At 37.2% G+C, this 16590-nt stretch overlaps 1 protein-coding gene across 8 annotated transcripts in view; it reads left to right on the top strand.

Annotated features, from left to right (window-relative positions):
• Positions 1-16590, top strand: part of TENM2 (teneurin transmembrane protein 2) — a 1251785-nt gene that overhangs the window by 351893 nt on the left and 883302 nt on the right. The gene's annotated exons all lie outside the window — the stretch shown is intronic.

Raw genomic sequence — 16590 nt, 5'->3', positions numbered from 1 at the left:
TATTCCTGAATAGGCTTTTTTAAGAAAAAAAGATTATTTCAACAAGGTTCTAAAAAAGGCAAGTAAGAAAGATGTAGAAATGGGAACCTGCTCATCTGTCACTCCTCATCTTTCCTCTGTTCCCTCTCCGTTTGCAAAATGGAGGCAGTTCTGCTGACACACTACAGATTCTTATTCAGTATGAGGCCATCCCTGAAGATATTGTCAGTGAGCTTCCCGGGTCTCTGCTATTCTTGTTTGGGTCTAACTTTAGATAAGTGATAGGTGTGTGCCATTTCTTCTTGAACAGGTCATGGCAAGCTCCTCCTTGAGTTGTTCTAATTTAATTGCATGGTTTGTTTTTTTTTTTTCCTTCCATTTTTATGTTTTAAAATTAGAAATAGGATTTTATTTCATTTTAGCTCAGTATCTATTAGTCAAACAATTAGTCTGTTGGTTTGTCCTAAGAGTAAATTATCTTTCCTTTCTTGCTCCTGCTGAAGTATTTTTTTTTTTCTTTTTCCCCCCAAAATGTCAGGATATCACTAGATTTATTTATTTGATATTTTTAAACTGAACCATGTACCTCTTTCAGCAAAGAATAAATTTAACTGCTTTTTTTTTGTTGTTTCTTGAATTTTCTGTGAACATTTCAGTCATCTGGTTACTACTACCTTGTTAAATGATTCATATGAAGGTAGTACATGAACTTTTATGAAGTATTTCACATTTCAGATGATTGAAGGAACCTTCTGTCCTAAATTTCATGAAGGAGTAATCATGTAATTAAGATAACCTATAGATCTCTTATTCTTTTTTTTTTCAACGTTTATTTATTTTTGGGACAGAGAGAGACAGAGCATGAACGGGGGTGGGGCAGAGAGAGAGGGAGACACAGAATCGGAAACAGGCTCCAGGCTCTGAGCCATCAGCCCAGAGCCTGACGCGGGGCTCAAACTCACGGACCGTGAGATCGTGACCTGAGCTGAAGCCGGACGCTTAACCGACTGCGCCACCCAGGTGCCCCTAGATCTCTTATTCTTAACCAAAGAGTGGCACCTGTGATTGGAGGCTAAGTTACAGTTGAGACATTATTTGGCTAATTTACCTGTGGTTTAAAAAAAGAAAGAAAGAATGAAAGAAACAAAGTAAAATTTATGTTTAACCAAATAGTATCTCCACTTCATCTCCCTAAATACCGATAAATTTCCACTTTTCTATCACTTTTATTTGTCTCTCTCTCTCTCTTTTTTTTTTTTTTTTTTTTTTTTCTGGATAGGATGACATAGTAGAACACATTTGGACCAAAATGTTTAAATAAACTTTTCTATTTTAAAAGGATTTAAACTTTTAAAATGTTTTATTTTATAGAATTATTGCAAAGATAGTACAGAGAGTTCCTGTATACCCCACGGTTAATTTTTCCTATTATTAAAATCTTGCAGTAGTATGGCACATTGTTACAATCAACGGACCAATACTGATACATTATTTTCAACTAAAGTTCATACTTAATTCAGATTTTCTCCATTCTCCCCTAATGTCCTTTTTCTGGTCCAGGATCCTATGCAAAATACCACCTTATATTTAGTAGTCCTATCTTCTTTAGCTTCTTTTGGTTGTGACAGTTTCCAGACTTTCCTTATGTTTGATGACCTTGGCAGTTCTAAGGAGTTTTGGTCAGGTATTTTATAGAACAGCCCTCGTTGAGATTTGTCCGATATTTTTCTCCTCATTAGAGTGTGGTAATGTATTTTAGTAGGAGGGATATAGAGGTAAAAGTGCCTTTCTCATCATCTCATTTCAAAAGCACATTCTTTCTTTTTTTTCATGTTTATTTATTTTTGAGAGAGAGAAAGAGAGAGCATGAGCAGGGGAGGAGCAGAGAGAGAGGGAGGCACAGAATCTAAAACAGGCTCTGAGCTGTCAGCACTGAAGCGGGCCTTGAACCCATGGACTGTGAGATCATGGGCTGAGCCAAAGTCAGACACTCAACAGACTGAGCCACCAAGGTGCCCCAAGAGCATATTCTTTCAACATGACTGATCGCTGTTAATATTAACCCTGATCATTATTTGACTGAGTTAGTGTTTTTAAAAGTACTTCACTATAAAATTATTGTTTTTGTCTTCCTTTCTATAATGTACATTTTAAAAGAAGGGTACTGCACACGAATTTCTTTTGAAGTGTTTCAAAGAAAGTACCTTACACTTAGGGAGTGAGAAGTTCTATTCCACTTCATTGAGTGCAGAGTGTCCACATAAATGACTTGGAATCCTTCTGTTTTGAGAGAGTTGTTTCTCTCTATATTTATTTATTTATTAATTTTTCATTTATGTCAATACAGACTCCTGGGTACTTACTTTATACTTTAGGTTATAAGTCAGTACTACTTGATTTACTTTGTCGACCATAGTGTTCCAGTTTGGCCCCTGAGAGTTCTTAGTTGGCTCTTGAGTCCCTGGGACATACACCCACCATTGTGGGTTTTTATTTTGTTTTCAGCATTTTCTCACTTTCTGATATTACAGGATACTCCAGGCTTTTGTATATTTTCTGCTCCAGCCTTGGAATCAGCCATTTCTGCAAAGGGAATTGTTAGTTTTGTTTGTTTGAGAACAGTATTAGAAAGCAAAATCTAGATATGATTTGACGTCCTCCATTCTGTGTTTTAATTTAGCTACAGTATTGGTTGGCCATTGAAAACTTGATGTTTCTTCCACACAATATGGAAATGCCATACTTTGTTTCATTCTCATTTATTAACTATATGAATTTTATATGTTGCTTCCAGATGTTTGGCTTTACCTACTAGGACCTCTAGAATTGGAGTTATTTAACTATGACAAATCTGCGCTTCTGTTGTAGTTCAGGAGAAGGTATCTTTCTTTTTCAGTTTACTCGGGTGTAAGGAAAATAGAAATCAAACTAGAATTTATAACTAAATACATTTGTTGAATTAGAAAATGAATTAATAAAGGAATTTGTTCCTTAATAAGATCATTATTAATTAAATTGTCTGAGATAATTGTATTTTGGTTTCATTTTTCTTAAACTTTGTGTCACAGTGGTCTGCCTTTTGGCAGATCTTTGTAAGAAATGTCATATTGCAGAGTGCATGGGATGGCAGTATCACTGAGGCAAATATTTATTGTAATAATTACATTCATCATAAAATATATTAATTTTAGGCCTGAAAGGAATCTTTAAAACTATTATTTAAGTTCATCATCTTAATATTGAGTAAAGTGACTTATCTGACCTTATTTATTTATGTAGCTGCAAAACTAGAACCAGAATTCAACTACTTCAAGAATATATGCACCATACATGTATGTATATATACAACTGCAGAGAGAAGAAACTTTGATTTAGTAAAGCATTTTGGTGGCTGAGGGCATGGCCATCCAAATTACATTTGCTATTTAAAAAAATAATGTTTTATTATTTATTTTTGAGACAGAGAGACAGAGAGACAGAGCATAAGCAGGGAATGGGCAGAGAGAGAGAGAGACACAGAATCTGAAGGAGGTTCCAGGCTCTGAGCTGTCAGCACAGAGCCCGACAAGGGGCTCGAACTCATGGACCGTGAGATCGTGACCTGACCCCAAGTCGGTCGCTCAACTGACTGAGCCAACCAGGCACCCCACATTTGCTATTTTTAATCTAAGACTCACTGGGTAGAATCAAGAAATTTTGAAAAGAAATTCTTCTCTGCTTGGAACTCAAGTGTACAAAGGGAAATTATTTATTATTGATTGATTATTCCTTTATTTAGAGGAAAATAAAATCCACAGCTTTGGATGAATCACCAAGAATATATCCATTCAAGTGATACTAAAAATGAAAATATAGGTTTCCCAAAGAAAGTCATTAATATGATTGTGTTGCCTTAACCTTCCTGGCAATTGCCCAGGAACTTTGGCTCTCATAACTCAGTGTCTCATTCCTTCCTCTTCCCTCTTGCTGATTTTTGGGATTGGTGACAAGGAAAAACATCCTGGAAGGTAGGGCACAGCAGAAACTTGGAGGGGATTAAGATGTCATGTCTGCTTTCTAATTTCTTGGAGTAATAATCCTCAATCCTGAGCTAGAAGAAAAAAAAGGAACATTGCAGCCTTTATATCAGGGTGCGAGGTAGGTAAACAATGCCCATTTTGAACTAAAATCAGCCTGTCACACGTCTCCTTTGTCCTCCTGGTGTCCCAGGCCATGAGACAGAAGGGCTAGAAATGCTGCCTCCTTTGATGGTAAAAAGAGAATTTCAGCTATCTTAAGCATTTTCTTGCTACATTACTGATGAGTATTTCACAGAGGACACAGAGACTTGATTCCTAAGAGATGTTTCTCTTAGCTTTAGAGTCAGTTGTTCAAAAGCAGGCATCACTAAGGGTTCCATGAGTTGAGCAAAGAGTCCGCTTGCAGGGTAGCAAGTGTTGATATCACTACTAGGTGAGAAACCAATGTTCACAGACCCTCCCTCCCTTCCAGCTTTGGTGGTTGCACATATCAGTTAGCCCATGACCAAGTGCTGGGAGCACATAGCTTTCATTGTTAGGGGACAAAAGTGTAGTCACAATGTCAAAAAGCTCACCTTCAATCATTAATCATTTATGTATTCATTATGTTGAGTTTGGAGACCAGGAACAATTGCAGATAACAGAAAATTGGAATTAAAATGAGAAAATTTATTTACATTTTGTCTCAATTGAAGTTTTTTTAATCATTATTTGCTGAAGATTTGAAACTGCTTCTTTAGTAGGAGAATGAATACTTGAAGAGAGATATTAATACAGACATTGCCTTTGGTAGAAATAAGGTTTTTCAGTGGCCTCTCAATTTTTTTTAATAATACTTTAAAAAATTGATATAAGCTACAGTACTGGAAAGGAACTAATATTCTTGATTTCTTTAGAAACTATATTTGGACACACCAAAAGAAGATGAATCATAGAATGTCATCATAGGAGAGAATGTTATTTGACAATCCACTGACTCTGTTGAGTTTTGTTTTGTTTGTTTTTGTTTTTGTTTTTTGTTTTTGGAAAACGAATTTTTTCTTCTGAGTATAGTCTAATTAGCTCTGATCATTTAATTCAGCTGAACAAAACCCAGTAAATAAAACACAACAAACAATCAGAAAAAGGATAGCATAACATAAGTTTTATCAAATATCTGGTTCTTAGGTAAATTCTTCCAAAATAATACAATAGTAAATGTGGCCCAAGGGAATGTTTTATGAAATTTTGCTACACGTGGTACAGAAACATCTGTCCTAGTTATCAAGGGACTTCTATTCAAGTCTGCCCTTCCTCCCCTCCTCCACTCCTCCCTTCCTTCCGCTTAGATTTATGTGTAGAAAATCTGTCTATATAGCCAGCACTGTTGTAGGTACTGAGAACACCAAAGTCATTTAGACAAAATACTCCCTTCATGGAGCTTAAATTCTAGTTATCAGCTCACATGCATACAATACTGTAGGATTGTAGTGGGTTGAAACACTGAACACTCCCTGAAAGAATCCACCCCAATACTCACCATGCATTTCCTAATGTCCTCCACTCCTTTTGAGAAGAGAAGAAAGATTATCTCATCCCATACTCCGGTAGCAGACAAAGAAATCCTCCCATCCACCTTTTAAACTTTTTAACAGACCAGGAGTTTATTATTCAGGAATAACTCCATTATGCTTGTCCTGCTTAGAGTTTGGGGAAAATTGTTCAAATCATATGGGAGGTGGTTCTTTGGAAGCCCCAGCTAACATGAAAAGAAAAAATAGAAGATTTATAATCCGAAGCCAGACCTAATAATACATAACAAATTGCAGCTCTTTTGGGGAATCTCCCTAGGTACCATTCCTAGGGATTCCAAGTGTTTAATTGAAATTTCTTTGGGGACAGTAGTAATCATTCACTTAAGCATTATATTTATATTTGTGCATGAAGGAGGGGAGTCAAAGGGCTAATAGAACGAATGAGCAGAATGGCTGCTTTTCAGCTGCAGGCCATGAGGAGCTGGCAATTCTCAGAGGAGCGCTTATCCTGGAGACAGCTTGCTTACGTTGTCCTCCAGGGACTAGAGGAGGAGGACAGAGATGTGACTGACAGCTGTTTCTTCCTGGACTGAGACAGAATGCATGATCCCAGTGCAGCCTGTTTTAATCAAACTATTTTCAGTCTAGAGGATTAAAACACCTCAAGATGGAAAAGTATTCTGGTATAGATTTATTCTTAGGAAGGCTATTCTTTTTCCCCTCACGGTTAGCATGGTGTTTGACTCTCAGGAGACCTGTGCCTTCATGATTTTCAAAGCAAAGTTAATGAGTAAACTATTATTCTAGGAATATTTTAGCCACTAAAATTTGTGATGGAATCAAAATAGAAGTCGCCCTGTTACAATAATTTTGCTTTCTTTGCATAGCCAGAGATCCTACCTCCTTTCAATTCACATGAGAGTAGTAGATTAGCTTCAAATAGTTCTTTCCACATTCTGTAAATCTCAAGTGTTGACTCTATTGTTATTTTCTGGGTCTGACAGGTGCAACCTTCAGCTACACACGTAGAAATACTTGCATGCAACTTGTTTAATTTTTAACAGCTTTATTGAGGTATAATTTACAAATCACAAATGCTCCCATTTCAAGTGTACAGTTGCATGAATTTCAGTAAATTATCAGAGTTGTACTCCCATCACCACAATACAACTTTAGAATATTTCTGTCAACTCCAAAGGATTTTTGTTCTCCACTCCAGTCCCAGGAAGCAATGCTTTAGTTTTCATCTAACTGTATAATGGTTTATGTTCATCATCTGAAGGTCTAGATTTAGTTTCCTTAGATGTGGGCATTAGTCTGTATTTTTGAAGACAGATAGATATTATCATCCTCATTTTATGAATGAGGAAATATAGATTTAGGGAAGCCAGGAAATTGACCCAGGGTCCCAGAGCTACAAAGCTGGAGGATTTGAACTTCATTTAGTCGGACTCCAAAGCCCCTTTGCACTGTGTTGCATGATCACTCTTAGTTTGAGAATGAGCTGGTTGTGGGTCCTAATAGAAGTTGGAGATGAATCAAAGAGGATTCTTGTTATTCTTGTGGATGTGTATATTAACGTTTCCAATTTCTCAACTGCCTTATTATTTATATGACTATATATGCTGTATATGTACATGTACACATATAGGTATAGCGTATCTCCTTTTTTATTTTGGCTTGTATTAGGGTTTAATATCTGACAGTTTTAAGATGCTAATTTATGTAATTGTTGTTTTCTTTCTATTAAAAAGTTATGCTTTTATCCCTTTTCTCATATGTATGAAAACATCTCATAAAACATTTTGCTGTTATTGAAAGATAAATTGCTGGTATTGAAATACAGTATAATGTTACATATTGACGAGGTATTTCTTTATGTCCAAATGTTTACTTGGAGGTACATTAGTCAAAGTTGTTTTATTTTTAAATTTATAATACAAATAATTAGAGATTTAACATCTGACATGTAAGAATGATGCTAAATTTTATTATGTTGGACTGGTAAGGATTTTAATAAAATCTTAGTCACCAACTCATGACATTGCAACAGAAATTACCATAGGTAGGGCTGTGAGAGCTTTGTGAACTGCCAAAATCTGAATCTGAGTTCCTGCTTTTCTACTGCCCAAATCCATGTCCTTTAGCAGGTCATATCATTTTCCTGCTCCTACAAAATAGGTCTGACTAAATAGTAGTTTATTGTTATTAACAAGTTCCCATGAGAAAGTGGCTATTTTATCTTTTGGATCTCATAGTTGTGGATGTTTCCCATAAAACACAACATCAAACAATTCAATATTGACTGCATTATTTTGGTTAAATCTATAGATTTTTGGACAAGGAAATTCAAATGTATATAAAGGATTAGCCACAAACAAAATTTATTTTTCATTCCTGTGAAGCCAGAAATCAGTAATGCTGATGACTGGGCTCATCTCCTCCAGGTGATGACTGTGGGGACAAGGTGTCTTTCATCAGTGGCACTACCATCTTGAATCTATAATTGCTAGATCTTCTGCATCATATGGGAAAGAAGACATGGAGGAGGATCATTTGCTTTTTAAACTCCAGGGTTTAAATGACACACATCACTTCTGCTTCACTTGGTTGACAAGAACTAGATATGGTCTGACCTAGATGCCATGGGAGCCCAGTGATAGTTCCTGGCTGGACGACCACCTTCTAGAATCTGGTTCTATACCATAAAAAGAAAACTGTCTCCTAATTTTAGTAGACTCTCAAACTAAATCTGTGACTCTCAAACTAAATCTCTAGGCAAATAATTAAAGGAGATCTGACCCTGAAACTTAATGGAATCTTGAACCCTGGGCCAATTAGGTGTTGGTAGGGGAATGATAGTAGGTAACTTGGTAACTCTCAAATGAGGGCATGGTCCCATTAGCTGTTTTCAAAAATTTTCTGGCCCACATCATGGTTTAAATAAAAAAGCTCAACTGCTCTGTTCGAAGGGGTTTGGGGGAAGGGACAGCTCTAAACAGGTCCTTCTCACTCACTGCAGGCTCTCAACAGAATCCCTAGGGATCCTAGACAGGTAGATGAAAACCACTGGTGTAGATTAGTTCAGAATCCCTTCCTGTCTCAACATTCTCTGATTTAAGGTTTTTATTCTCTTTCCCTCCTCTTTTATTTCTTAATAAAATCTTCTTTAATCAGTATAGAAAGTCTAGAGCAGAAACTAAAGTCTAGCAGCCCAAAGACCTACTTTATTCGAATTGTACTTTTTTTTTTTTTTAATTACATGTTTTGGCCATTATTTATAAATAAATAAATTAAATAAATAAATAAATAAATAAATAAATAAATAACATATAGAATCTAGATTTCAGGCTTTTCTAAAAACAGTGCAAAATTGGGCCACATTAGTTCTATCTTTTTGAGTGGCAGATATCTACTGGAGTTGAATAACAGCTACCTTATCAAAACCCTCTTTCTTTTTCTGCAGGCCTCCACTACTCCTTATTGGCCTTTACCAATAAACTGACTTAGCTCCTTTATGTTAACTACCTAGCTTCTGTAAGTCATTTGAATTTACAAAATACGATCTAGTTGAAAATTGTATGACCTTGTGGAAATTTTTATCTTTTTCAGGCAAACAGATAATTATTAAGAACTTGTGGGCAAGACTAAATTGAATCTCCACTTCCAATTGTTCTTCAACCTATTTTTCATAGCAAGTTACACTGTGTGATCCTTTCCTTTTTGGAAGATATTTATTTATAAAATGAATTTTCCACAATAATTATCCCCCTTCATTACTCCCCATAGCCTTTCAGCTTACAGGATTTTAGATTTCTTCTCTGAATTAATTTAAGTAGTGATTTTCTCTTACCAGAGAAAGAGTCTGTATAGCAACAATATATATGACAAAAGACATAATGGCACTCCTTCTTCTTTTTTTTTTTTCAAATTTGGCAATCTTTTTCTTAAGAGTTGTAGCTAATAATGTCTCTCTGATGTGTAGTGAAACTTTGACATATGTCATGGTTGTCAAAGTCAGCATTAACACAAAATAATAAGTTATTTAATATAGGATTCAACTTTATTATTTTTTCAAGTAAGCTGTCTATCACCAAGTTCTAAAGTGGATTTCTTTAAAGTCTCCCTGTCTCCAGAGAAAAGGGGAAAAGGCAGTGTGTCCCTGGACAGGATCTATGACTCATTATGTCAATCAAACCCCACTTCAGAAGGGAATAAAGAGATTTGTATCTCAAAGCTGTGCATAACGACTCCTCGGCTTTTCATTTCATATTTATGAGCGGTTTACTTTGAAGTGTTTATCAGCCAATGCGCAGAAACATGAGGGAGCCTTGCCTGAAACCATACTCATGCGTCTAATCTGTGAAATGCTTGCTGAGCAGACTAGCTCATCAGCGCATGCCATGCAAAAATAAATACATAAATAAACTTTTTGTTATTTGAGGTCTTGGAGCCATGTCTTTATATGAACTATAAAAAAGGGATAAATGGTGCTGAACATTTTGAAATCGGTGTAACACAGGAAACTTGGCTCTGTGATGTGCAAAAAGAAGGGAGGGGTGGATAATTTCTTGCTTGAAATAAAACCTGGTAGAATGCAGAGAAATAAAAATACACAAATATTTACATAGACGTCTCGGAAGGTCTAAGGCTTTGGGGCTGTCTAAGTGACCACATGATGGCAGTGACTAGGTTGTTTTGTTTATATATGTAAATATATATATACATATATATATATGTATATACATGTATATATATATTTATTTATATAAAGATATAATTATACATATAAAGATATAATTCTCAGAACGATTATAAACATAGCACTGCCAAGATGTGAAAGCACTAAACAGAAAGCTGTTTTACATATTTTATCTGTGTTAGTGCTCCATATGTATTTTAAGATTTATAAAATAGGTAGAAATGTCAGGGACAGTGAAGAAAGGGGTGCAGAGAATAAGATAAAATATACATTTTTTTAATATGAAATTTATTGTCAAATTGGTTTCTATACAACACCCAGTTCTCATACTAACAGATGCCCTCCTCAATGACCATCACCCACCCTCCCCTCCTTCCCACCCCCCATCAACCCTCAGTTTATTCTCTTTATTTAAGAGTTTGTTATGGTTTTGGTCCCTCCCTCTCTTTTTTTTTCCTTCCCCTCCCCCATGGTCTTCTGTTAAGATTCTCAGGATCCATGTAAGTGAAAACACATGGTATCTGTCTTTCTCTGTATGACTTATTTCACTTAGCTAACACTCTCCAGTTTCATCCACGTTGCTACAAAAGGCCGTATTTCATTCTTTCTCATTGCCATGTAGTATTCCATTGTGTATATAAACCACAATTTCTTTATCTATTCATCAGTTGATGGACATTTAGGCTCTTTCCATAATTTGGCTATTGTTGAAAGTGCTGCTATAAACATTGGGGTACAAGATCACCATGATCAAGTGGGATTCATTCCTGGGCTGCAGGGCTGGTTCAACATTTGCAAACTAATCAATGTGATACATCACATTAATGAAAGAAAAGAAAAGAACCATATGATCCTATCAATTGATGCAGAAAAAGTATTTGACAAAATTCAGCATCCTTTCTTAATAAAAACCCTCAAGAAAGTCGGGATAGAAGGAACATACTTAAACATCATAAAAGCCATTTATAAAAAGCCCACAGCTAATATCATCCTCAGTGGGGAGAAACTGAGAGCTTTCCCCCAGAGATCAGGAACCCGACAGGTATGTCCACTCTCACCGCTGTTGTTCAGCATGGTGTTGGAAGTTCCAGCATCAGCAATCAGACAAAAAAGGAAATCAAAGGCATCAAAATTGGCAAAGATGAGGTCAAGCTTTCACTTTTTGCAGATAAAATATACATTCTTAATGAATGACACTGGTACATTTTCTCTGTCTTTTATCTCTCTAACTTCATTTAATTCATTAACTCAACAAATGTTCATTGAGCAGCTAATACACTACATCCTGGCTTTGTGGTAGTAAGCATCAGCCAGTGTTGCTGAGGAGGATCTGGTGTGTTGAGCGAGGCTGACAAGTCAACAAGCCAATGTTATTGTCACATATCAGTCACTCACTATGACCAAGGGATGCTCAATTCTCTACTTCCTTACACTGGATCCCTTATGTCTGTGCTTCTGTCTCATGTATTTCCAACAAAATGGGTGTTACAAGAAATAATTCACTTTTATAATCTATATAGTATTTCATTGATCTGAGCAGTTGGGTGAACATAAACTGTAGGAATTCGTAAGCCATTCTCTTATAAAATAATTACTTTCCTGTTTTGCCTTTTTTCTACAGATTCTTCCAAGAGCCCCATCTCCCACTCCCCACCTCTTAGTATCCTAATTTGGAAAAGTGACTGATGACTAGACTTTCACTAGAAATACTACATAATCAAAGAAATTCGTTAAATGCTTATTTATTTTTGAGAGAGAGAGTGAGCAGGGTAGAGGCAGAGAGAGAGAGAGAGAGAGAGAGAGAGAGAGAGAGAGAGAGAGAGAGAGAGAGAGGGAGGGAGGGAGGGAGAGGTGCAGAGGATATGAAGCGGGCTCCACACTGACAGCAGTGAGCTCAGGAACATGAACCATGAGATCATGACCTGAGCTGAAGTCAGATGCTCAACCGACTGAGCCACCCAGGTGCCCCTCGTCAAAGAAATTTAAGGCTGAAAGTCTTTAGATTCAACTAGAAAGCATGACATGTGAGAGAGCACCCAGGCTTTGGAGCCAAAAATAGAAATGCATAAATCAGGGCTTTTCTACCTCATCATCACATGGCCTTAGTTAGAAATGTTATTTCTTTCTTTTGAGCCTAATGCCTTCCTCCTAGCTTTGTTCTGAGGATTATATGAGATTTTATATGTAATGTGTTTATAACCAGTCTTAATACCAACTACAGACTTGGTAAATATTAAGCCATAAATGTTTGTTGAGTGACTGAATGAAGGATGCCAACCCTTCTGATCCCATCCTTTTATTTTCGAAGAAAACCTGAGGAGTCAAGGGATTAAGGGGCTTACCCAAGATTATATGTTTGCCACTCAGAATCAGGTTTTCTGGAGAAAAAAGAAATAGTTACTTCCCCCGCTGCATCTGCCTTCCCACACCCACCAATGTAGGTAGAGTAAAAAATAAATTTACCAGGAACACAACAGGATACTGTAATTGTGTGTGTGTCTTACTTGTTAGCCTATTGGAGATCCCCCAAAAGCAGGGACACAGCTTTTCTGTCTCTCTATCCTTGGTTGGTCCCTAGCATACCCTTTTGTCTCTTTGTGGAACTGAATTGAACTAATCAGTTTGAAACACAAATGCTGGGTGCCCTTGGGTCTGTGTGAGCCACATAATGACAATGGTTCTGAGGGAGACTGAAGTACCAAGAAGCATAAAACCTGCCAGATATGCAGGCACGTCAACCAAAGCCTTTGTGGGGTGTGTTCCTGATAATGCTGATGGATAGGTTTTCTGAAAGGACTATTTTGATTTTCTTATCCGAATGGAGATTGAGCACACTGTACACAAGAGAAAATGATTTGGAGCCAATTCTAAGAGAGAGGAAATTGAAGCAAGAAATAAGTGTTTGAAATAATAATCTGCTGCTGATCCCTAAACAACCTGAAATGAGAGCCCAGGAATTAATGAGGCTCCTAACCCCTTGTGACATAGGCATGTGGGACTTCCACCAGAGAAGCGGCAGTTTCCCTGGTGGCCTGTTCACGGCCTGTGAGCAAGCAAACAAAACGGATGTCCCCTTTGAAAGTGAAGCTGTTTTAATAAGGGAAAGGTTCTTTTTCAGATGAAGGCTCACAAAGTGCCAGGTAGCGCAAATGTTTTTCATAAAGCACCTGGAAAAACCTCAGCAAAGAGAAACATCTCAATAGAGGACAATTAAGTGTCCCTTTGGATTTCATTGCCCATCATTCCAGAGAAGTAGCAGTTTTGCTGGGAAAAGTTGACTTTCTAAAAAGGAAGCAGTCTACCAGGAGTGACCCCTGATTTAAAAAACAAAAAACAAAAAGGCAGGGAGAGGCAAGACAGATGCATCTCAGTTTTCGGCTCTGTCAGAGTTACACTTTGTGATTTCTGGAAAGCTCAGGAACCTCCCTGCTTTTCTGCTGCTCAGGGGAGGTAATTCTTGCAAACTTACCACGGATGATGTGGGATCCTAAGGCAGTTAGCTTTGAAAATCTTCAATAAACGTGCTCTCTGAATACCAAATAGAAGAGAGATGTGGTACAGTCACTGGATTCTGGGACACATCTTGGGAAAATGAGGATCGCCAAGGAAATTGTCAGTAATGGCTAAACAGTTGTTCCACTAATTACAAGAGGCAGGATGATATTAACTCTGGGTGTATCTTTGCCAGAACACCTGAAAATGAAGACCAGGCACTTTTTCTGTTCCTCTAAAACAGCCAAGTGGCCAGAGCATTTGATGTCTGTGCACGGGAAGATGTTCTTTGTGCATTTCAGGATGATAACGCTATTAGAGCACAATCCACATTTCTTTTTAAAATCCTTTGAGGAGGTTGGTGTTTTGGTTCATTGTGATATTGGCCTTCCCTATGTGTAAGGATTTCATGGAGGGGGCAGGGCTGCACCATGGCTTTCTTGGGCCTTGTGTATTTCTGCCTTTGTTGGCCTCTTCCTCCCTGAAAAATATTTAATATTGTAGTTTACAACTATGTAATATAAAGACCAACATATTACTGTTAAAGATAAGAACATTTTCTGCAAGCTAAAGGTTTTTTCCTGATTTTAAAAGAAATTAAACAATTTTTGTGGGCCCCTAAAGGTATTATGGCCTCTAGTGACTGTGTCTACTGTGCCTACTGTATAAGCTGGCCCTGGGTCATTTGAAATTAACATGCCTTTTTGTTACATTCATTCATGGATCTAAAAAAGTGAATTTCAATGTTTTGAGAGAAAGATTTCTTGTCAGAAAAAAAGGTACAACCATCTGATGAAAAGTAGAAGTTTGCAATATGATATGAATTAATTTCTGTGGATTCAGAATTTATAGTTACCACTTACCCTTTAAGGGATATATGGGCCGCATATAACACATCACCCTAATTGCTTTACTTTTCCCCCTCACGTAAGAACCATTCATTTTAAGAACAGTGTTTTTACATTGCATTTAATATTTTCTCATTTTTAAGGACTGAATATAGTTACCATAATTTAATTTTTTATATGAATCAAAGCAGCCCTAGTGAATGATGAGTTCATTGTTACATGGGCACTGTAATAAATTTGCTCCCGAAGTTTTTGAAGTTTATTAAATTTCAAGTGGTACCTTAATTCTGCTCTGCAGTTGTACATACTGTCTGATCTGTGCCTTGTCTCTTGCTTCTTAGATGGCAGCTTCATCTCCTCTCCTCTCTCCTTAACCCCGAGCACCTCCTCCCCATCCTCAAAGGAAAACTGTCAAATCCATATCAACCATCCACCCACTCCCACCATCTGTGTGCACATGCTCTGGCTTTCTGCCTGTCACTATAAATGAACAATCTCTACTCTTATCCCAGGTGAAACCCCCACTTCTGTGGAAGATCGGATTCCCACTGGTCTACTCAAGAATGTTGCTTCAAGAATTCTCCCACCTCTCTTTTCTAAATGAACTATCCTTCCACTCCCACCAGCACACAAACATGCTGAGACTTTCCCCAGCTTTTATTCACCCACTTTTCCCAGCAGCTACCACCATATTCCTTCACTCCTTATTGTAGCACATCTCAGAAGATGTGTCTATCTTATTGCCACTGATTCTTCTCCCCTATTTTCTTATAAACACAATCCAATAAGATTATCACATGTACCCCTCCACATAACTTTTTTTTTTCTTTTTTGGTTTTGGTTTTGTGTTTTTTTTTCTTTTCTTTTTTTTTTTTGGTTGTTTTTGTTTGGTTGTTTTTTTGTTGTTTTTTTTTTTTGCTTTTATTTTGACAATGTCACCAATGATTACCATGTTTCTGTATCATCATGCCACATTCTCAGTTCTCATAACGATCTATCAGTAGTGCTTGAAACAGTTAATTACCTCTTCCTCTTTGATACGCTTTCATTACTTAGATTCTATTCTGGCATATGCTTGTGGCTTTCCTCCTACAGCACTGGTTGTTCATTTTCATAATCCTTTATTGCTTCCTCCTCTTTGCTCCAGACTCTGAATGTAAAACTGACTCAGTGTTCAGTCCTTTATTCTTTTTTATTTCTAAGTATAGTTATTTCACACTGTGATATTATCGTCCAGCTCCATGGCACTAAACAGCATCTACAAGCCAATGACTCCCAAATCTGTATCATTCAAGTATCTACATATTTTACATATTCAGCTACCTACCCAGCATCTCAATTTGTATGCACTATACACATTTCAAACTCAGATACTCAGGATTAAAACTTGTTCTCTGTGTGTGTCTTCCTCATCACAATTAATGGCAACTCCATCCTTCTGATTTTCGGTTCAAAAATATTGTCACTTTCAACTTCTCTCTACCATATCCTACATGCAGTCCATTAGGAAATCCCGCCCTGCCCACTGTTCTGCTTCTTGCACCTGGAATGAGCCGTGATCGTCTCTCACAAATGCATTCTGGTGGTCCCTTTGATTCTGTTCTTGTTCCCCTCCTTAAGTATTCTAACCTAGTAGAGCAATCCTTTAACAATGAAAATTGGACAAATCACCTCTCTCCCCCCAAATGATAAATGTCCTTAGTAAAAATAAATGTCCTTAATATCACTTCCCAAACCCTTTGGGGCTCAGCTGTCCTTAACCCTCTGACCCCTTCTTATAAGATGGTGCCTTTGCTCACTGCCTTCCAGCCACAGAGTTCCTCTTGCTACTCCTGGGACTTACCAGCACATTCCTGCCTGGACCCTTTACACTGATGGTTTCCTTTTTGCCCCAGGTATTGGAAAGACTGACTCTCTCAAGTTCTTCAAGTCTTTGTGTAAATGTCGTCTTCTCAATGAGGCCTTACCAGATCAAATTATTCAAAATACAAAAGACTTTCACCACTCTACTTTCTGTGTTTTCTTTTCATAGCACT

Source organism: Prionailurus bengalensis, chromosome A1 (assembly GCF_016509475.1).
Source record: "Prionailurus bengalensis isolate Pbe53 chromosome A1, Fcat_Pben_1.1_paternal_pri, whole genome shotgun sequence".
In the NCBI taxonomy this organism is placed as follows: Eukaryota; Metazoa; Chordata; class Mammalia; order Carnivora; family Felidae; genus Prionailurus; species Prionailurus bengalensis.
The sequence above is the reverse complement of the archived record's forward strand: the minus strand, read 5'-3'. Positions and strand labels throughout refer to the sequence as shown.